Genomic DNA, 22,166 nt, shown 5'->3' on the forward strand with positions numbered 1-22,166 from the left:
GGAGACGCAAAGATTGGACCTGAACTCCTCGAAGACAGAAGTAGGCAGTCCTTTTGTCATGACGTCGGCGAACTGCTGTGCCGTCGGGACGTGGAGGACCCGGATGCGCCCAAGAGCCACCTGCTCACGAACGAAGTGTATATCAAGCTCAATATGATTCGTTCGACGATGGTGAATCAGGTTGGCGGAGAGGTAGACGGCGGAGACGTTGTCGCAGTAGACGAGCATGGCCTTGTGAACATCACAAAGCAACTCCTGGAGCAGCTGACGGAGCCAAGAGCATTCGGCAACGGCGTTAGCCACTGCTCGATACTCAGCCTCAGCACTCGAGCGAGAGACGGTGGGCTGTCGCTTGGAGGACCAAGAGATCAGGGACGGCCCAAGGTAGACACAGTACCTCGAGGTGGAGCGCCGTGTGTCCGGGCAGCCGGCCCAGTCCGCATCAGAGTAGGCGACGAGGTCGGTGGAGGCGGAGGCCGTCAACGTAAGTCCCAAGGACTGGGTGCCGCGTATGTATCGGAGGGTACGCTTCAGCAGAGTCCAGTGAGAGTCACGCGGAGCATGCATGTGAAGACAGACCTGCTGAACAGCATACTGCAAGTCAGGGCGTGTCAGGGTCAGGTACTGCAAGGCGCCCACAATGGAGCGGTGATGACCCACAAAAATAGGGGATCGCAACAGTTTTCGAGGGTAGAGTATTCAACCCAAATTGATTGATTCGACACAAGGGGAGCCAAAGAATGTTCTCAAGTAATAGCAACTGAGTTGTCAATTCAGCCACACACCTGGATAACTTAATATCTGCAGCAAAGTGTTTAGTAGCAAAGTAATATGATAGTAGTGGTAACGGTAGCAAAAGAGTAATGAAAGCAAAAGTAATGTTTTTGGTATTTTGTAGTGATTGTAACGGTAGCAACGAGAAAGTAAATAAGCGTAAACCAGTATATGAAAAACTCGTAGGGATCGGATCAGTGATGGATAATTATGCCGAATGCGGTTCATCATGTAACAGTCATAACCTAGGGTGACACAGAACTAGCTCCAATTCATCAATGTAATGTAGGCATGTATTCCGAACATAGTCATACGTGCTTATGGAAAAGAACTTGCATGCCATCTTTTGTCCTACCCTCGCGTGGCAGTGGGGTCCTAATGGAAACTAAGGAATATTAAGGCCTCCTTTTAATAGAGAACCGGAACAAAGCATTAGCACATAGTGAATACATGAACTCCTCAAACTATGGTCATCACCGGGAGTGGTCTCGATTATTGTCACTTCGGTGTTGCCGGATCATAACACATAATAGGTGACTATAGACTTGCAAGATAGGATCAAGAACACACATATATTCATGAAAACATAATAGGTTCTGATCTGAAATCATGGCACTCGGGCCCTAGTGACAAGCATTAAGCATAGCAAAGTCATAGCAACATCAATCTCAGAACATAGTGGATACTAGGGATCAAAGCCTAACAAAACTAACTCGATTACATGATAAATCTCATCCAACCCATCACCGTCCAGCAAGCCTACGATGGAATTACTCACGCACGGCGGTGAGTATCATGAAATTGGTGATAGAGGATGGTCGATGATGACGACGGCGACGAATCCCCCTCTCCGGAGCCCCGAACGGACTCCAGATCAGCCCTCCCGAGAGCTTTTAGGGCTTGGCGGCGGCTCCGTATCGTAAAACGCGATGATTTCTTCTTCTCTATTTTTTTTCTTCCCGAAAGCAAATATATAGAGTTGGAGTTGGCGTCGGAAGGTCACCAGGGGGCCCATGAGATATGCGGGCACGCCCCCCACCCTCGTGGACAGGGTGTGGGCCCCCTGGTCTTCATCTTTGGTGAGGATTTTTTATTATTTTTACAAGATATTCCGTGGAGTTTCAGGTCATTCCGAGAACTTCTGTTTTCTACACATAAAACAACATCATGGCAATTCTGCTGAAAACAGCGTCAGTCCGGATTAGTTCCATTCAAATCATACAAGTTAGAGTCCAAAACAAGGGCAAAAGTGTTTGGAAAAGTAGATAGGACGAAGACGCATCAACTCCCCCAAGTTTAAACCCTTGCTTGTCCTCAAGCAATTCAGTTGACAAACTGAAAGAGAAAAAAAAAACTTTTACAAACTCTGTTTGCTCTTGTTGTTGTAAATATGTCAAGCCAGCATTCAAGTTTTCAGCAAAGATTATAACTAACCACATTTGCCATAATTCTCAGGTCTCATGACTACTCCTATCAATAGCATAATCAGCTAGCGAGCGATAATAATAAATCTCGGATGACAACACTTTCTCAAAACAATCATAATATGATATAACAGGATGGTATCTTGCTAGCCCTTTCTGAGACCGCAAAACATAAATGCAGAGCACCTCTAAAGATCAAAGACTGACTAGACATTGTAATTCATGGTAAAAGAGATCCAATCATAGTCATACCCAATATAAATTAACAGCAATGAATGCAAATGACAGCTGTGCTCTCCAGCTAGTGCTTTTTAATAAGAGGGTGATGACTCAACATAAAAGTAAATAGATAGGCCCTTCGCAGAGGGAAGCAGGGATTTGTAGAGGTGCCAGGGCTCGGTTTTGAAATAGAGATAAATAATATAGCTTCTTTTAATGGAGCAATGTATAGTAGGTACTCCTGGATCTCCAAGTTTCTTTGGTATTCCATCCTTAAAAGTATAATTAGCAAGCATGGTGGAAATTTCAGCTTCCGATATCTTACTTTTATTAGTAATGATACCCTTCATATACTTAGCATAAGGATTAGTTTTGAGCACATCAGTCAATCGCATGCGTAAAAAGATAGGTCTAATCATTTCAGCAAAGCGCTCAAAATCCTCATCATCCTTTTTCTTGGATGGTTTGGGAGGAAAGGCATGGGTTTCTGAACCCAAGGTTCTCTTTCTTTACCATGCTTCCTAGCAACAAAGTCTCTCTTATCATAACGTTGATTCTTTGATTGTGGGTTATCAAGATCAACAGCAGGTTCAATCTCTACATCTTTATCATTACTAGGTTGAGCATCATCATGAACATTTCACTAGGTTCATGTTCATTACCAGATTGTGTTTCAGCATCAGAAATAGATATATCATTTGGATTATCAGGTGGTTCAACAATAGGTTCACTAGAAGTTTGCAAAGTCCTATCATTTTTCTTTTTCATCCTTTTAGAAGAACTAGTAGCATCAATATTATTTCTCTGAGAATCTTGCTCAATTCTCTTAGGGTGGCCTTCAGGATACAAAGGTTCCTAAGTCATTCTATCAGTTCTAGTAGCCACTCTAACAGCATAATCATTTTTCTTACTATTCATTTCATCGAGCAATTCTTTTTGAGCCTTAAGTACTTGTTCTACTTGAGTGGTAACTATAGAAACATGTTTGCTAACAAGTTTAAGTTCACCTCTAATATTAGCCATATAATCACCCAAGTGTTTAATCATATAAGCATTTTGCTCTAATTTTCTACCAAAATAAGCATTGAAGTCTTCTTGCTTAAACATAAAGTTATCAAACTCATCCAAGCACTGACTAGCAATTTTTGTAGGGGGGATTTCAGCTTTATCATATCTATAGAGAGAATTTATCTTTACTACCTGTGTCGGGTTATCGGGATCAGGAGGTTCTTTAATAAATAATGGATCAAGATCATATGTTTCTTCAACAGGCGGTATATTAAGACCATGTATTTCTTCAATAGAAGGTAAATTCTTAACATCTTCAGCTTTAATACCTTTTTCTTTCATAGATTTCTTTGCCTCTTGCATATCTTCAGGACTGAGAAATAGAACATCTCTCTTCTTCGGAGTTGGTTTAGGAACAGGCTCAGTAATTGGAGCAGGAGCTCGCTCAGGAGCTGGCTCAGGAGGTGCCCAATTATTTTCATTTGTCAACATATTATTCAATAGAATTTCAGCTTCATCCGGTGTTCTTTCCCTGAAAAGAGAACCAACACAACTATCCAGGTAATCTCTGGAAGCATCGGTTAGTCCATTATAAAAGGTATCAAGTATTTCATTTTTCTTAAGAGGATTATCAGGCAAAGCATTAAGTAACTTGAGAAGCCTCCCCCAAGCTTGTGGGAGACTCTCTTCTTTAATTTGCACAAAGTTGTATATTTCCTTTAAAGCAGCTTGTTTCTTATGAGCAGGGAAATATTTAGCAGAGAAGTAATAAATCATATCCTGGGGACTACGCACACAACATATCTTAGCATCACCCTTTAATGAGAACGGAAATATTTTAAGGATATGAAAGTAGCGAGATCTCTCATCGTTAGTGAACAGGGTGGCTATATCATTTAATTTAGTAAGATGTGCCACAACAGTTTCAGATTCATAGCCATGGAAACGATCAGATTCAACCAGAGAAATTATATCAGGATCAACAGAGAATTCATAATCCTTATCGGGAACACAAATAGGTGAAGTAGCAAAAGCAGGATCAGGCCTCATTTTATCTCTAAGTGATTCTTTGTTCCATTTAGCTATTAACCTTCTAAGCTCATCGTTATCATTGCAAGCTAAAATAGCAGCAGAAGCCTCTTTATCAAAAATATAACCTTCAGGAATAACAGGCCTATCCTCATCATCATTTTCATCAATATTATCAGATTCAATAATTTCTTTCTCTCTAGCCCTAGCAATTTTTTTCATCAAGAAATTCACTAAGGGGCACAGTAGTATCAAGCATAGAAGTAGTTTCATCATAAGTATCATGCATAGCAGAAGTGGCATCATCAATAACATGCGACATATCGGAACGAATAGCAGAAGCAGGTTTAGGTGTCACAAGCTTACTCATAACAGAAAGTGAATCAAGTGCAGAGCTAGATGGCAGTTCCTTACCTCCCCTCGTAGTTGAGGGATAAATTTTTGTTTTCTCGTCTTTCAAGTTCTTCATAGTGTCCGGCAGATATAAATCCCAAGTGACTCAAAGAATAGAGCTATGCTCCCCGACAACGGCGCCAGAAAAAGTTCTTGATAACCCACAAGTATAGGGGATCGCAATAGTTTTCGAGGGGAGCCAAAGAATATTCTCAAGTATTAGCAACTGAGTTGTCAATTCAGCCACACCTGGATAACTTAATATATGCAGCAAAGTGTTTAATAGCAAAGTAATATGATAGTAGTGGTAACGGTAGCAAAAGAGTAATGAAAGCAAAAGTAATGTTTTTGGTATTTTGTAGTGATTGTAACAGTAGCAACGGGAAAGTAAATAAGCGTGAACCAGTATATGGAAAACTCGTAGGCATCGGATCAGTGATGGATAATTATGCCGGATGCGGTTCGTCATGTAACAGTCATAACCTAGGGTGACACAGAATTAGCCCCAATTCATAAATGTAATGTAGGCATGTATTCCGAATATAGTCATACGTGCTTATGGAAAAGAACTTGCATGACACCTTTTGTCCTACCCTCGCGTGGCAGCGGGGTCCTAATGGAAACTAAGAGATATTAAGGCCTCCTTTTAATAGAGAACCGGAACAAAGCATTAGCACATAGTGAATACATGAACTCCTCAAACTATCGTCATCACCGGGAGAGGTCCCGATTATTTTCACTTCGGTGTTGCCGGATCATAACACATAATAGGTGACTATAGACTTGCAAGATAGGATCAAGAACACATATATATTCATGAAAACATAATAGGTTCAGATCTGAAATCGTGGCACACGGGCCCTAGTGACAAGCATTAAGCCTAGCAAAGTCATAGCAACATCAATCTGAGAACATAGTAGATACTAGGGATCAAACCCTAACAAAACTAACTCGATTACATGATAAATCTCATCCAACCCATCATCGTCCAGCAAGCCTACGATGGAATTACTCATGCACGATGGTGAGCATCATGAAATTGGTGATGGAGGATGGTTGATGATGACGACGGCGACGAATCCCCCTCTCCGGAGCCCCGAACGGACTCCAGATCAGCCCTCCCAAGAGCTTTTAGGGCTTGGCGGTGGCTCCGTATCGTAAAATACGATGATTTCTTCTTCTCTATTTTTTTCTCACCGAAAGCAAATATATAGAGTTGGAGTTGGCGTCGGAAGGTCTCCAGGGGGGCCACGAGGTAGGGGGCGCGCCCCCCAGCCTCGTGGACAGGGTGTGGGCCCCCTGGTCTTCATCTTTGGCGAGGGTTTTTATTTTTTTTATAAGATATTCCGTGGAGTTTCAAGTCATTCCGAGAACTTTTGTTTTCTGCACATAAAACAACATCATGGCAATTCTGCTGAAAACAGCATCAGTCCGGGTTAGTTCCATTCAAATCATACAAGTTAGAGTCCAAAACAAGGGCAAAAGTGTTTGGAAAAGTAGATACGACGAAGACGTATCAAGCGGTAGAATGTTGCATCAGATGCCGGCGAACCCTCCAAAGCGGAAACCTTGGCCCTGGTGTCGACGGGCGTGGGAGCGGGCTTGCAGTTAAGCATGCCAGTTCGGTCGAGAAGGTCATGGGCATAGCGTCGCTGATGCAGGAAGAACCCATCTGGCCGCCGAACCACCTCAATGCCAAGGAAGTAATGCAGAGGACCCAAGTCCTTTAGGGCAAACTCGTCGCTAAGACGAGCAGTGAGCCACTGAAGAAGCGCGACAGTGGATGCCGTCAGAATGATGTCATCGACGTACAAAAGCAAGTAGGCCGTGTCAACTCCGTGATGATACACGAAGAGGGACGCATCAGAGCGAGTCAATGTAAATCCGAGCGTCTGCAGGAAGGCGGCAATGCGCTGGTTCCAGGCCCAAGGTGCCTGCTTCAACCCGTAAAGAGAACGGGAGAGCAAGCACACATGATCTGGATGCGTGGCATTGACGAAGTTGGTGGGCTGCTCATAGAACACCTGCTCAGCCAGGTGGCCGTGCAAGAAGGCATTGGACACGTCCAACTGATGCACATGCCAAGCGCAGGAGATGGCTAGCTGGAGCACAACGCGGATCGTGCCCGGTTTAACAACCGGGGCAAATGTGTCGGTGAAGTCCACGCATGCGCGTTGCCGAAAACCCCGAACCACCCAACGAGCTTTATAGCGCTCGAGGGTGCCATCCGGAAGAGTCTTGTGCTGAAAGACTCACTTGCCCGTGATGATGTTGGCACGGGGCGGCCGAGGGACGAGCTGCCAGGCACGGTTCCGCTGGAGCGTGTCGAACTCTTCCTGCATCGCAGCGAGCCAATGAGGATCCCGAAGGGCGGCTCGAGCTGACGATGGGAGAGGAGACGGCTCAGAGACGGAAGCAGCGAGAAGGTACTCATCGCTGGGGTACCGCATGCTCGGTCGGAGGGTGCCAGCCCGAGAGCGAGTCATCGGGCGGGGCAGCGGGTCCGGAGTGGAGACGGGCGACGACGAAGAAGAGCCTGCCTCCTCCGAGACCGCCGCGGGCGAGGCCACAGGCGATGCCGCCGGTGAGGCGGCGGGCGAGACTGCCTGGGGCGAAGCGGCCGCGGGCGAGGCCGCCGCGGGTGAGGCGGCGGGCGAGGCCGCTGGTGTGGTCGAGGTCGGGGATGCCAAGGGCGTCACGGGCACCGAGGGAGGTGCGGCCCCTAGGGAAGCCAACCGGGGAGAAACTCGACCCGTGACGCGGGAGGGCGCCCTCAAAGCCGGGAGGCAGCCCAAGAGAGGCACGGGAGCGGCCATCACTGGGAGCGGGTAAAGCCACAACATCCGAAGGTACTTGTTGAAACGGAAAAACCATCTCATCAAAGTAAACATTTCATGAAGTGATCACCCGATATGAGATAGGATCATAGCAGCAGTAGCCTTTGGTGTTGGGGGGATAGCCGAGAAAGACGCAGGCCACAGACCAAGGTGTGAGCTTATGAGGAGCAGTGGAAGCGATGCTGGGGTAGCACAGGCAGCCAAAAATGCTGAGCTCAGCATAGGAAGGTGGCATGCCAAACAAGAGGTGATGAGGTGCAAAATTCCCGCGAGTGCGACAAGGACGAATGTTAATGAGTAGTGATGCGGTGGCGAGCGCGTCGGGCCAAAAACGTGGTGGCACGTTGGCGTGAAAGAGGAGGGTGCGTATGCAATCATTAAGAGTGCGAAGCACACGCTCAGCGCAACCGTTTTGTTGCGAAGTGTATGGGCAAGTGAGACGAAAGATCATGCCGTGTGTGGCGAGAAGGTTGCAGATCGCAAGGTTATCAAACTCCTTCCCGTTGTCTGTTTGCAACGCATGAATGGGACGTCCAAACTGCGTGGAGACATCGGAGTAAAAAGAAGTGAGAGTGGCAACAAAGTCCGACTTTCGCCGCAACGAGAAGGTCCACACATAGTGCGAAAAATCATCAAATATGACAAGGTAATAAAGATAGCCCGTGTTACTTGCAACAGGAGAGGTCCAAACATCACTATGAATTAACTCAAACGGGTATGGTGCGACATGCGAGGAAGTGCTAAAAGGAAAACAAACATGTTTGCCGAGACGACATGCATGACAAGTGTGATCGTCGATCTTATTACAAGTAAATGAAAAACTCCGAAGAATATGATGAAGGGTGGCGATGTTGGGATGACCGAGACGAGCGTGCCAAAGGTCCACTCCGGCGGAAAGCGCCATGGGTGCAGCGACGGAGGAGGTAGATGAGTGGACCGGATAGAACTCGTCGGGGCTGTCACATCAGTGGAGCACCATCCGGGTACGGGCATCCTTAACAGAAAAGCCAAACATGTCAAATTCAACGGTAATAGGATTTTCACATGTAAGAGAACGAACGGAAACAAGATTTTTAATGATGTCAGGAGAGACAAGCACATTAGAAAGATATAATGGCATGGAGTTAGAAGGAAAAGCAGCATGGCCGACATGAGTAATAGGCATGGAAGAACCGTCACCCACGGTAATGCGAGCAGTGGTGTGAACGGGGTGAGCGGCAAGAAGGTTACCGGGGTTGGCGTCCATGTGAGCCATGGCTCCGGTGTCCATATACCAGTCGCCACCGCCAGTGTACTGCTGCGGCGTGAGGGCGGTGTGGAGTGCCGCTAGGAGCGCAGGGTCCCAAGGCGCCGGTGGGAGAGCTGGGGCGGACGGCGCCGGCTGAGGCGGGGGTGCCACAAACCCACCGGCCGGAGGCAGCCCATAGACCGCAGAGGGGCCGTAGAGCGGCACGGGTCGGTACGCCTGAGGGGCCGCGTGAAGCGCCTGATGAGCGGCCAGGCGGGCGCCGAAGAGGCCCGGAGCGGGGGCATGCAGTATAGGCATGGAATACGCGTGCACAACCCCGGTCCAGGGGTTCTGGCCGGCCTACCAGGGCACCGGGGGGAGCTGCGGCTGCTGTTTGTGGCCACCGCGGCCACGACGGCCCCGCGGCGCTACTGCTGCTGCTCGGCAGGAGGCGGCGGAGGAGCCGGCTGTGGCTGCGGGTAGGGGAACCCGGGCAGCGGCGCCGCCTGGAAGGGGCCCGAGGCGGGCCTCGGCAGGGCGGTGGGAGGCGCACCGCCGCGAGTACCGGCGGTGAGGGCGGTGTGGGTGGCCCAGGTGCGTGACATCCACATCCGCTTCTCCTCCAACTTCAGATAGGCGACGATCTTGGGGAACATCGGGTTGGTGATGAGGGGGATGTTGGAGGCGGCGTTCCCGAAATAGTCGCTCAGGCCGGCGATGAGGGTGCTGAGGAGGAGCTCGTCGAATACCTTCTCACCAAGGTCACGGAGCTCGTCAACAAGCTTCTTGAGGCGCATGCAGTAATCGTCGACAGACGAGTCAAGCTGCTGGCACCCAAAAAACTCGCCGTGCAAGAAAACCTTGTGTTGGAGCGCGTTGTCGGTGAAGAGGCCGTTGAGCTTGGTCCAAACGGCGTGAGCATCATCGCCAGCGGAGACCACCATGTGGAAGAGGTCCTTCGAGATGGTGGTGTAGAACCAACGAATGAGGGTGGTGTCGTGGTTTTGTCACGGCAGATGTCCTAGAGAAAGGACTTAGTTGTGGAGCCATCGCTACGGGTTAGCTTGAAGAGGTTAAAGCGGACACAAGGACGCAAGAGAGTTTATACTAGTTCGGCCCCTTCAATGAAGGTAAAAGCCTACGTCTAGTTGTGATGGAATTGATGGGTGTTTCGATGACTAGGGAGCAAATAAGCTTCGCCTATGTCTCGAGTTGTTGTCTGTCCTTGAACCGCCGCCGGGTCGTCCCCTTATATACATGGGTGACGCCCGTCGGTTTACAGAGTCCCGATACCGGCTCATAGATGCGTCCGGTTCGGTCTCCACTATTCCTAACTTATAACACAAGTTACATACCGACGCCGGTTTATAGCTATAGGCCTTAAACCGATTATGGGCCTTTAGCCCTCATCTGCCCTCATGGGCTTTTATCATACTCAACTACTGATGAAGTTAACCCGGCCTGTCCTGGCCAGTTTACGCCCAGTAGTAATATCCCCAACATTAGGTCCCAAATTGATTTGAACTGGTTCATGTCAATCCTTAGCAAAAATCTTCATCTTCAACATCTTCTTGTATTTTGTTGAACCGCCATGATTTCATCTTCTCTGCTCGCGGTAGACCGGTGTGACGTCACTGGTTATAAAGAACCTTATCCTGTTAACAAGCCTGCGACAATTAAGGCCGCAGCTTCGTTTCCAAACTCACGGCTCCTTGATTCTCGCGCCTGACATATCCCTTTCTTTATAAATAGGACCGAAGGGTCATTTCCTTTCTCTTTCCCTCCGACCCCTTCTGCTTCATCTTCCTCGCGTTGCCCAGCTTCGGAGCTCCGCCGCCACTGTCGACCTCTGCATCAACCTTGGCCGTTGCATCAACCTTGTCCGCTGCATCAACCTGAGCACACGAGAGCATCGCGGCGACCTTCCGCTTCTTCCTCAGCTCCGGTAAATCTTCTTTCCTTTCCCCCGCAGATCTGTTCTAGGGTTTCCTCGTTCGTCGAAGTTCATCGAGACTCTGGCGCTGTTCTTCCTTTGTTTCTTCTTTAGCCCATGAATAAAACTTCAAACCTGATGTATTCCCCGTAATGGCTTATCTTCTGTTACCAAAGCAAACCTTTATGCGCATAAAACATTGATCTGGTCCCTTATGAATTGCTTTGAGATCAACCTTTTAGGTCCAAATCCTTTTATTTTCCTGTCTTACGGTAGATCCAAAATTTTACTGCGACCTTATGAAATCTGTTTTTTACCTTCCTTAGTCATTCTTGCCTTAGATCTGTATCCTCTTTACCACATAGGCGGTTCACCTTTGAAAAAGCAATCTTATCATATATCATTAGTCCCCTTGTTGAACCGCCGTGATGTTGTTGCTTCATAAGCTCCGGTTTAGATAGATCTACTTCCGTTTTAACATTGCACATATCAATGTACTTTGTAGATTTCATCATGGCCAAGCAAGTGTATGAGTGCAATTAGGTCCCTTCTCGCGTCACAGAGGATCAAGTGGACGATTTAGTCCTGATTGGCGCCTTGGGCAGCAAAGACACCGTCCATTGGAGGGCTCCTGGCAAAGAATGCCCCCCCCCCACACCTCGAGAAGGAGAGGTTGTTGTTTTCGTAGACCACTTAGCCCGGGGTTTTAAACCGCCCGGTTCTAAATTCTACCGGGATGTTCTAGCTGATTTCCAACTCCATCCGCAAGACACTGGCCCCAACTCTGTTACAAATATGTGCCACTTCCAAGTGCTCTGTGAGGTGTTCTTTCAAGAGGAGCCCACAGTGGAATTATTCAGAGATCTTTTCCATGTAAACCGCCATACTGAGTTTACTGATGGCTCTAATACGGAGTTGGGTAGCATGGTGATTCAAAAAAGGAAAGAGGTCACATACCCTCACGCCAAGCTGCACAGTCAACCCAAGGAGTGGAATCAGACATGGTTCTACTGCAAAGACACCTCCCCTGCTGGTGAGAATCCCTTGCCTGGCTTTCGTCCGGAGCGGCTCAGCAATACCCATCCTTTTCCTCAATGATTGAGTGCCCAGGAGAGAAGCAAATATGCTCCTCAGCTGTCAAAGCTCAGAGCCTTTATGGCCAACGGTTTAACAGGGGTTGACCTTGCTCGCTGTTGGATATCATGGAGCATACTGCCCCTTAGTCAGCGCTCCGGTTTGATGTGCGAATATACTGATAGTGTGGATGACCCACTGCGACATTCAAGACTCCAGCTCTCCGGTGAAGAAATCACAGAAGCTGTGCATAAGATACTGAATCAACCGGAGCACATCTGCGCTAGAACCGGCCTGCTTCCCTTCTGTGCCACCAACAAACCGCCAGCTGTAAGACTTTGATTTTTCTCTTTGCTGAATCTGTTATTGATATGTCTGGTCATTGTTTTTAATATCAGTGTCTGCATAATCAGGGCGATGATCCGTTTTGGAGCAAAAAGCTGTCGCAAGAGAAACCAGAGAAAACAGATAAACCAGAAAGAGCAACTCGGCAAAAAACTAAAGCTGTGAAGAAGACTGCCCACCGGAAAAGAACCACTGCATCTTCTAATCCGGCCCCTGATGACGAGGTGGATAATCCGGACTTTGAGGTAGAGCTTGACTCACTTGGTTTATTTTTCATGCATCCTATTGATGATGATATTTGTCAGGATGATGCCGAAGCCAGCCATACGGATGTTGCAGAGGTAATTATTCTCTCTTCCGATTCAGAAACTTTGCCTTCACAAAAAATCCGTCAGGCAAACCGGAAAGTTAAATTTTCTCATCCTCTTGCTTATTTGGATCCTAAACTTCTTATGAAGACTCAACAACACGAAGCTCGCAGCACCACCCGGCACAGCGGCCAGGTAGTTACCTCCGCCGGTTTACCGAACAGCCCGGTTCGGAAACGTCATTCCGAGGTCTCTAATTCGCTTGTCAGTGCTTGTCCTAAAGCGGGCTGCTTTCGTCAACCTCTTAATCCGTCTGACTCCGATTATCAGGTTATTTCCCACTCATCTTCTGGTGAGTCGTCGGCTACTCAGCTCCCACCGCTCAAAACGGTGCTTGGGTAAGCTATATTTATTGTGATGCTTGCAGTATATTGCCTTAGAACATATGCTGTATTTAATTTTGTTATTCTTCTCAGGGCCAAACCTAGGCCGAGCAAGAAGGCCCGCCTGGATAAAGCGGCCGAAGAAGATGTCATTCTTGAACCAGGCACCACACCCAATCTTGAAGCGGCTATTCCTGAGGATATTCCCAATGATCCACCGCAGCCAGATGATGATCTTACTGCTGAGGAAAGACCTACTGATACCTCAGGTCCTATCCATCAGCCCACAGGTTCCCTCCGGGTTGAAAGCTCCACCGGTCCCGCAAAACCTACTGACAAGCCAATAGCTCCAGTGCAAACCAGTGGTACCAATGATGATGAAGTTGTCATTACTGGCACTGGCCATACTGAGCCAAGCAATCCTGTCGCTTTATCCAGACATTCTGCCAAGGAAGAATTAGCTGCTTTTGGCAAAGGCAAGTGGAATGCTGATCTGACGGCTTACGCTGCTCTGAACGCCCAAGATATCCATTCCGGCTATCTGAACCGGCTGTATACCAGCCGTGACTATGAAGCCGGTCCGGTTAACATGGTGAAGGATAAATATGAGGTAACTTCCATATGCTCCTTCCTGCTTGTATGCTTTCATTCTTGCTGACTCTCCTAGCCCCTAAGGGCCGATTTGAAATATTCTTTCAAACCGGGACTTAATAATATGAATCTTGATGCTTTGAAATTTGCTGATGTAGTCCCCAAGTGCCGGTTCAACTTAGCGTAGTTAAACCGGTACTTTAAGAAATTGAAACTGCCGCATCAGAATACATATGATCAAATAGCCATTAGCCCCCAAGTGCCAAGTTGAATACTTGTATTGAGCTTGGGACTTTGTAAACAATTGAAAGATGAAGATCGAATATGCATTAGCCCCCAAGTGCTAAGCGCATAACTTGTTATGTGGTTGGTACTTGAATCCTTCTACCGATTTGTTGAAACATATATCTGTATCCTTGCAGGTGGAGCTGAAGGCGAAAGAAAGCCAAGTCATCGATCTGCAAGAAAACCTGAAAACCCAACAGGCTGAAACCTCCAAGGCAAAAGAGGAATTGGCCAGTGCCTTAAGCGCCATGGAACAACTTAAGGAGAACTTCAAGAAGAAACGGGCGGATTGGGCCACTGAAAAATCCGCTTTGATCAAACGAGTAGAGGATGCCGAGGCTGCACTGAAACCAGTGACGGATGAACTGACCAGCATAAAGCGGCACGTTCATGCCATGACCACTGCTATCTTTGGTAAGCCAGCTTGCCTTCTGAATTGGTTCTGCCTTCTTACAGAGTCGCCGGTTTATTAACCTTTTATGGTATTTCAGGGACACGCATTGGTCACTTGGGGTCAGATGTGCGGAAGAAATTGAAAGCCGCCTATACCTTGGTTGAACAATTGTATACTAGTGCCCAGCGGATCATCTGTACCGCGTCTCATAACAAACCGGCGCCCACTTTGATTCAAGATACTTTGATGAAACTGTCAGTGCTTCCTGCCCGGGTTGAAGAGCTGAAAAAATCTGCTGCTCGAACCGGTGCAATCAATGCTTTAATCCGGGCAAAAGCCTGGGTGCCGGATTTTGATCCTATTGAAGCGGCTCAGGGTTATCCCAGTTTGAAGGAAGATGGGTCAGAATTTGGTGAAGCGGATCCGCGAGCCATAAACCGGGAGGTACGTTCGCTAGCTTGTCAACTGGCTGAGGAAGCAGATTTGTCTCATTATCAAGCCCAATATGACAGCCAGAACAAGCGAATAGCTGCACCAATCCATGAATCGGAAAACCTGATCCCTCCAATCCGTAAGCATGCTTACGCTCCCGATATTGACCCGTCTTCGCTAATCCATGACGAAGCTGTTTTTCAAGCATTGATGGGAATCGACTAGACAACTGTGGATTTTCAGCCACTGGGTAGAGAAACGGAAGCTGAAGCGGCGCAGGATGACCCACAACCATCAGGCCAGGCTGGTGGCCAAGCTTAAACCGGAAGCCGGTTTTAAAACTGTTTCTCCTTTGTGAAAAACAATTATGTTATTATGGGCACCATGTTGCCTTGTAATAGGCTAGCTGATACCTTTGATGTTGATATGCCTTCGTGCATAACTTGTTCTTCCTGTGGTAATGAACTTTCCAAAATACTTTCTGAAATAAGAAATTCGTTAAGTGCCACCGCGGTTGTACCGTCAGGCGGAATATGATGTTTGTATATATAAAGTCAAAACATCCAAAACAAAATTTTAAGTATATGATCAAAAAATTTGAGATACATAATACCTGCCATCGTTGATTGTGAAGTTGGCTTGGCCAACCTTGAAGCGGAGTTTTTGCAAACCCACATTGTTGGAGGAAATAACAACTCCTGTATATGTATATGACATTGGTTACCATGTAAACCGTGCCGGATTATAATGAACACCGTGTTACTCCATAAGAGGATGTTAACAACAAGGATCAAACCGGACAAATAGTCTCCGGATTGACGTGAACTGTGTTCTGTCAATTGATTGGTTAAAAAACTTTGTCGGTTTAAAGAACACAATAAAAAACAAAAACCCCCCTTCAAAGAAAAGTATGAAGCAAAAGTAATGACAAAAACGTTTGCCAAAAAAGATTTATTTAAGCTGATCAAATGGCGTAACCATGGCCAAACACGACCAAGCTCCCGTTAGGTGTAACTATGGTTCTAGTTAGCCAGGTCCCCAAGTGATTCTTGTGGCATTTATGCCGACCAAATGGTGTGGTCATGGTTTGGGTTCGACCAAGCCCCCAAGTGATTCTGTGGCCTTAGGCCGATCAAGAGGCATGACTGGTTCAGACGTGACCAAGTCCCCAAGTGATCTGGTGGCTTTCGCCTATCAAGAGGCATGGTATTGGTTCGGACACGACCAATCCTCCAAGTGATATAACACGATGCTTTTAGCAAAGCGAACTCAAGGGGTAAACCGGAGGCCGCTTTAGAGCAACTCCGTGTAACATCACATGATGTAAAAGAACAGATACCCCGCTTTAGCTGAGGTTCCAGTTTATTATACTTAATCATAATATATACATTGTATGTACATAAGCATAGCCAATGGCTCAGGTATAGTAAGGCCGAAGATGAGTTATATTCCACGGCCTGTTAGTCTCCTCCTCTGATGTACGTGAGTCCTTATGCTCTCGAATATCGATCAGATAGTACGACCCGTTGTGCAGATTCTTGCTGACCACGAAAGGCCCCTCCCAAGGTGGGGATAGCTTATGCATATCAGTCTGATCTTGGATGAGCCGAAGCACCAAATCTCCTTCCTGGAAGGCTCTGGTTCTGACTCGGCGACTGTGATAACGACGAAGATCCTGCTGGTAAATCGCCGACCGGGCGGCTGCGATGTCACGCTCTTCATCCAACTGGTCCAAAGCATCTTGCCGTGATGTCTCGTTGTCCGCTTCAACATAAGTCGTGACATGAGGTGAGTCATGACTGATATCGCTGGGAAGAACCGCCTCCGCTCCAAAAACCATGAAGAACGGTGTGTATCCTGTTGATCTGTTGGGTATTGTATTGATGCTCCATAACACAGATGGTAATTCTTCTACCCAACAACCCGGCGTTCTCTGCAAAGGAACCATGAGCTGGGGCTTGATGCCTCTCAAGATCTCTTGATTAGCTCTTTCTGCTTGACCATTGGACTGTGGATGTGCCACTGATGAAACGTCGAGCCGGATGTGCTCCCGTTCGCAGAACTCCTTCATAGCACCTTTGGACAAATTGGTACTATTATCTGTGATAATACTGTGCGGAAAGCCAAACCAGAAAATCACCTTTTTGATGAACTAAACCGCCGTGGCCGCATCACACTTGCTAACAGGTTCTGCCTCCACCCACTTTGTAAACTTGTCCACCGCCACCAGGAGGTGGGTCTTCTTATCTTTGGACCTTTTGAAAGGCCCAACCATATCCAGCCCCCAAGTCGCAAACGGCCAAGTAATTGGAATCATCCTCAATTCTTGAGCCGGTACATGAGCACGTCTTGAAAACCTTTGGAAACCATCACATCGTCTGACCAGATCCTTCGCATCAGCATGAGCATGAGCAGTTAACCAATAGAAACCATGGCGAAACGCTTTAGCCACCAGAGACTTTGAACCGGCGTGGTGACCACAATCTCCTTCGTGGATCTCACGCAAAATTTCATGGCCTTCTTCAGGAGACACGCAACGTTGAAAAGCTTCTGATACACTGCAATGATGCAACTCACCGTTGATGACAGCCATGGACTTGGATCGCCGGATTATCTGCCAGGCCAGAATCTCATCTTCTGGCAACTCGCCTCGGTTCTTGTACGCCAGGTAAGGAAGCGTCCAATCCGGAATAACATGAAGAACTGCCACCAATTGAGCCTCCGGATCAGGAATGGCCAAATCCTCTTCACCAGGGATCTTCACCGACGGGTTGTGCAGCACATCCAGAAAAACATTGGGTGGGACCGGTTTGCGCTGAGAGCCCAGCCGGCTTAAAGCATCCACCGCTTCATTTTTCCGCCGGTCCACGTGGTCCACCTGATAGCCTCTGAAATAACCTGCAACAATATCCACCTCACGACGATATGCTGCCATGAGTGGGTCCTTGGAGTCCCAAGTGCCAGACACTTGCTGAGCCATAAGGTCCGAATCACCGAAGCACTTAACTCGACTTAGATTCATCTCCTTAGCCATCCGAAGACCATGGAGCAAGGCTTCATACTCAGTTGCATTGTTAGTACAAGGGAACATTAAACGGAGAACATAACAAAACTTATCACCTCGTGGGGAAGTTAATACGACTCCAGCCCCCGAGCCTTCCAACTGCCTGGATCCGTCAAAATGGATGGTCCAATACGTATGATCCGGCTTTTCTTCAGGTGCTTGCATTTCCGTCCAATCATTGATGAAATCAACAAGTGCTTGAGACTTAATCGTTGTCCGAGGCACATATTTCAAACCGTACGGCCCCAGCTCTATAGCCCACTTTGCAATTCGGCCAGTTGCTTCCCGGTTCTGGATGATATCTCCCAAAGGAGCAGAACTGACCATCGTAATTGGGTGCCCTTGGAAGTATTGCTTAAGCTTCCGGCTTGCCATAAAAACTCCGTACACCAGCTTCTGCCAATGCGGATACCTTTGCTTGGACTCAATGAGTACCTCGCTAATATAATAGACCGGACGTTGAACCAGATGCTCCTTACCTGCCTCCTTTCGTTCCACCACAATAGCCACGCTGACCGCATGAGCATTAGCAGCAACATATAGCAGTAACGGCTCTTTGTCAATGGGAGCGGTGAGCACAGGCGGATTGGCCAATTGCCGCTTTAAGTCCTCAAATGCTTCATCAGCAGCAGAACTCCAGACGAACTGATCCGTCTTTTTCAACATCTGATACAAAGGGATCGCCTTCTCACCAAGGCGGCTGATAAACTGGATTAATGCGGCAATCCGGTCTGCCAGGCGTTGAACATCATTGATACACTTCGGTTTTGCCAGGAAGGTGATGGCTGTGATCTTCTCCGGATTAGCCTCAATTCCCCTGTTGGACACCAGAAAACCCAATAACTTGCCCGCCGGTACACCAAAAGACACACTTGTCCGGATTAAGCATCATCTTGTACGTCCTTAGGTTATCAAAGGTTTCCTTCAAATCATCAACCAGAGTCTCCTTCTCCCTGGATTTAACCACGATATCATCCACGTAAGCATGTACATTACGACCAATCTACTTGTGAAGACAATTTTGTACACACCGTCAGAACAATGTAGACGTACACGGTCGGTCTTTTACCTCCGCAGACCCATTAGGTCAGCGCTAACTGACTCATGACCGCATCGTTGGTAAGTTGCCTGGGCACTTTTGAGCCCAAAGGGCATAGACACATAGCAGAAGGCTCCAAAGGGAGTTATGAATGCCGTCTTCTCCTGGTCCTTAACTGCCATTTTAATCCGATGATAGCCAGAATATGCATCCAAAAAACTTAAACGCTCACAACCCGCCGTAGCATCAATTATTTGATCAATATGGGGGAGGGCAAAAGGATCTGCTAGACAAGCCTTATTAAGATCTGTGTAATCCACACACATACGCCAGGTGCCGTTTTTCTTAAGGACTAGCACCGGATTGGCAAGCCACTCAGGGTGAAAAACTTCAACAATAAAACCAGCTGCTAAGAGCCTGGCTACCTCTTCTCCAATCGCCTTCGTCTTTCTTCATTAAACCGGCGGAGGAACTGTTTCACCAGTTTGTATTTAGGATCCACATTAAGTGTGTGCTCAGTGAGTTGCCTCGGTACACCTGGCATGTTAGAGTGCTTCCATGCAAAAATGTCCCGATTCTCACGGATGAACTCGATGAGCGCGCTTTCCTATTTCGGATCCAAGTTGGCACTAATGCTGAACTGCTTGAACGAATCGCCAGGTACGAAGTCAACAAGCTTAGTTTTTGCTGCCGATTTGAACTTCAGGGCCAGATCATGCTCCGTAGTTGGCTTCTTCAACGGAGTCATGTCCGCCGGATCAACATTGTCTTTATAGTACTTCAACTCCTCGGTGGCACAAACCGACTCTGCATAAGCCGCATCTCCTTCCTCGCATTCCAAAGCGATTTTGCGGCTTCCGTGAACCGTTATTGTCCCCTTGTGACCCGGCATCTTGAGCTGCAAATACACATAATAGGGCCGAGCCATAAACTTGGCGTATGCCGGACGCCCAAACAGGGCATGATATGGACTTTGGATTTTCACCACTTCAAACGTTAATGTCTCCGACCTGGAATCATGATCATCCCCAAAGGCCACTTCAAGAGCTATCTTACCAACGGGATATGCTGATCTGCCAAGCACTACACCGTGGAATACTGTATTGGACGGTTTGAGATTCTTATCTGTTAGTCCCATACAACGGAAGGTCTCATAGTATAGGATGTTAATGCTGCTCCCTCCATCCATGAGCACCTTGGTGAACTTATAACCTCCCACCTGAGGCGCCACCACCAGAGCCAACTGACCCGGATCATCAACCTGGAGTGGGTGATCCTCTCTGCTCCATATGATTGGCTGTTCAGACCAACGTAGATAACGGGGTGTGGCCGGTTTAACAGAGTTGACTGCCCGCCTCTGAACCTTCCGGTCTCGCTTGTCCAGGCTAGTGGTAAAGACATGGTACTGCCCATTACTCAACTGCTTTGGGTTGCTTTGGTAACCTGACTGTTGCTGTTGTTGGTTGTAACCACCCTGGTTCTTCTGACTATTTTGACCATTATGTCCGCCTGGATTACCATTAAATCCTGAACCAGAACTTCCTCCACCGTAACCCGGCCCGGACCCTGAGCCACCGCCAGATCCGTGATCATACCGGAAATTATTAGAATTCTTGAACTCCTGCATAATAAAGCAATCCTTCCAAAGATGGTTTGCTGGCTCCTTCTTCGTCCCATGTCTTGGACAGGGCTGGCTTAGCAGATAGTTCAGGCGGTTTGGGTTGTGGTTGGGCGCTCCACTACGATTTTTCGGCCTACCCTTGCGCCGCTGGCCATTGTCCTGTACGTTGGTATTAGCCACAAAATCCATGTTGCCATCCGCTTTACGCTTGCCTCCTCCGCCGTTGCCTATCCAGTGATGCTGCTGACCTTTGGAGCTTCTGTTCTTCTTCCCTTTCCCTGTCTTGTCATCATCAGATTCGGGATCCTTGGTACTATCAGAATCAGCATATTTTACCAAAGCGGCCATGAGGGTCCCCATATCGGTGCAATGACGCTTCATCTGTCCCAATTTCAACTTCAGGGGCCCAAACCGGCAGTTTCCTTCTAGGGTTAATACTGCGGTGTCAGTGTTGATGCGGTCTGAGGAGTGCAACACTTATGAAACCCGGCGTACCCAATGAGTCGTTGACTCTCCTTCCTCCTGGATGCATGCAGCTAAGTCCACTATCGACATAGGCTGTTTACAGGTATCCTTGAAATTGTTGATAAACCGGGCTCGTAATTGGGCCCATGAACTGATAGAATTAGCGGGCAAGCTTTTTAACCAAGTACGGGCCGTTCCTTCAAGCATCATGGTGAAGTATTTCGCACACGCCGTGTCATCCACATCAAGCATCTCCATGGCCATCTCATAGCTCTCTACCCATGTCTCTGGTGGTTGATCCGCCGTATAATTTGGTACCTTGCGTGGGCTTTTGAAATCTTTGGGCAGGCGCACGTTGCGTAAAGCGGGGACGAGGCAAGGCACCCCCAAAGAACTAGAAGTAACACCAGGTTCGATCGAAATGGTTGGATGAACCGGTGTGAGCTGCCGAGCCTGATGCTGTGCGGCTAACTCGGCCTCCCTACGCGCTCCGGCCCGGTTCACCACTTCCTGAGCGTCATCAGCACCACCCGTCGGGTTGTTACCATGGGGTGCTCCACGTCGTTCATTACTCGACACTGCTGGTTCATCCATATGTCTGCTATAGCTCCGGCTTGGACGGGGGGTCGAGTGGATCCGGTCGCGGCTGTACGAGTACGCCTCCTGTTGGGCCAAAGCTGTCCTCAGAAGTTCCTTGACCTGTCGCGTCTCTACTGCCTGCGGCGAGTCACCTTCAGCTGGAATGGCCTCCAGTCGTGCAGCAGCGGCAACAAGATTGTCCATTGGGTTGGAGTAGTGACCCGGAGGTGTTAAAGCATCCCGAGGTATAACGGTGTTTTGACGAGGCGGGTCCATCTGACGGTGGGAGCCAACTGCCGTGATTTTGTCACGGCAAATGTCCTAGAGAAAGGACTTAGTCGTGGAGCCATCGCTATGGGTTAGCTTGAAGGGGTTAAAGCGGACACAAGGACGCAAGAGAGTTTATACTAGTTCGGCCCCTTCAATGAAGGTAAAAGTCTACGTCTAGTTGTGATGGAATTGATGGGTGTTTCGATGACTAGGGAGCAAATAAGCTTCGCCTATGTCTCGAGTTGTTGTCTATCCTTGAACCGCCGCCGGGTCGTCCCCTTATATACATGGGTGACGCCCGTCGGTTTACAGAGTCCTGATACCGGCTCATAGATGTGTCCGGTTCGGTCTCCACTATTCCTAACTTATAACACAAGTTACATACCGACGCGGGTTTATAGCTATAGGCCTTAAACCGATTATGGGCCTTTAGCCCTCATCTGCCCTCATGGGCTTTTATCATACTCAACT

This window comes from Triticum aestivum, chromosome 1A, assembly GCF_018294505.1.
Source record: "Triticum aestivum cultivar Chinese Spring chromosome 1A, IWGSC CS RefSeq v2.1, whole genome shotgun sequence".
NCBI lineage: Eukaryota > Viridiplantae > Streptophyta > Magnoliopsida > Poales > Poaceae > Triticum > Triticum aestivum.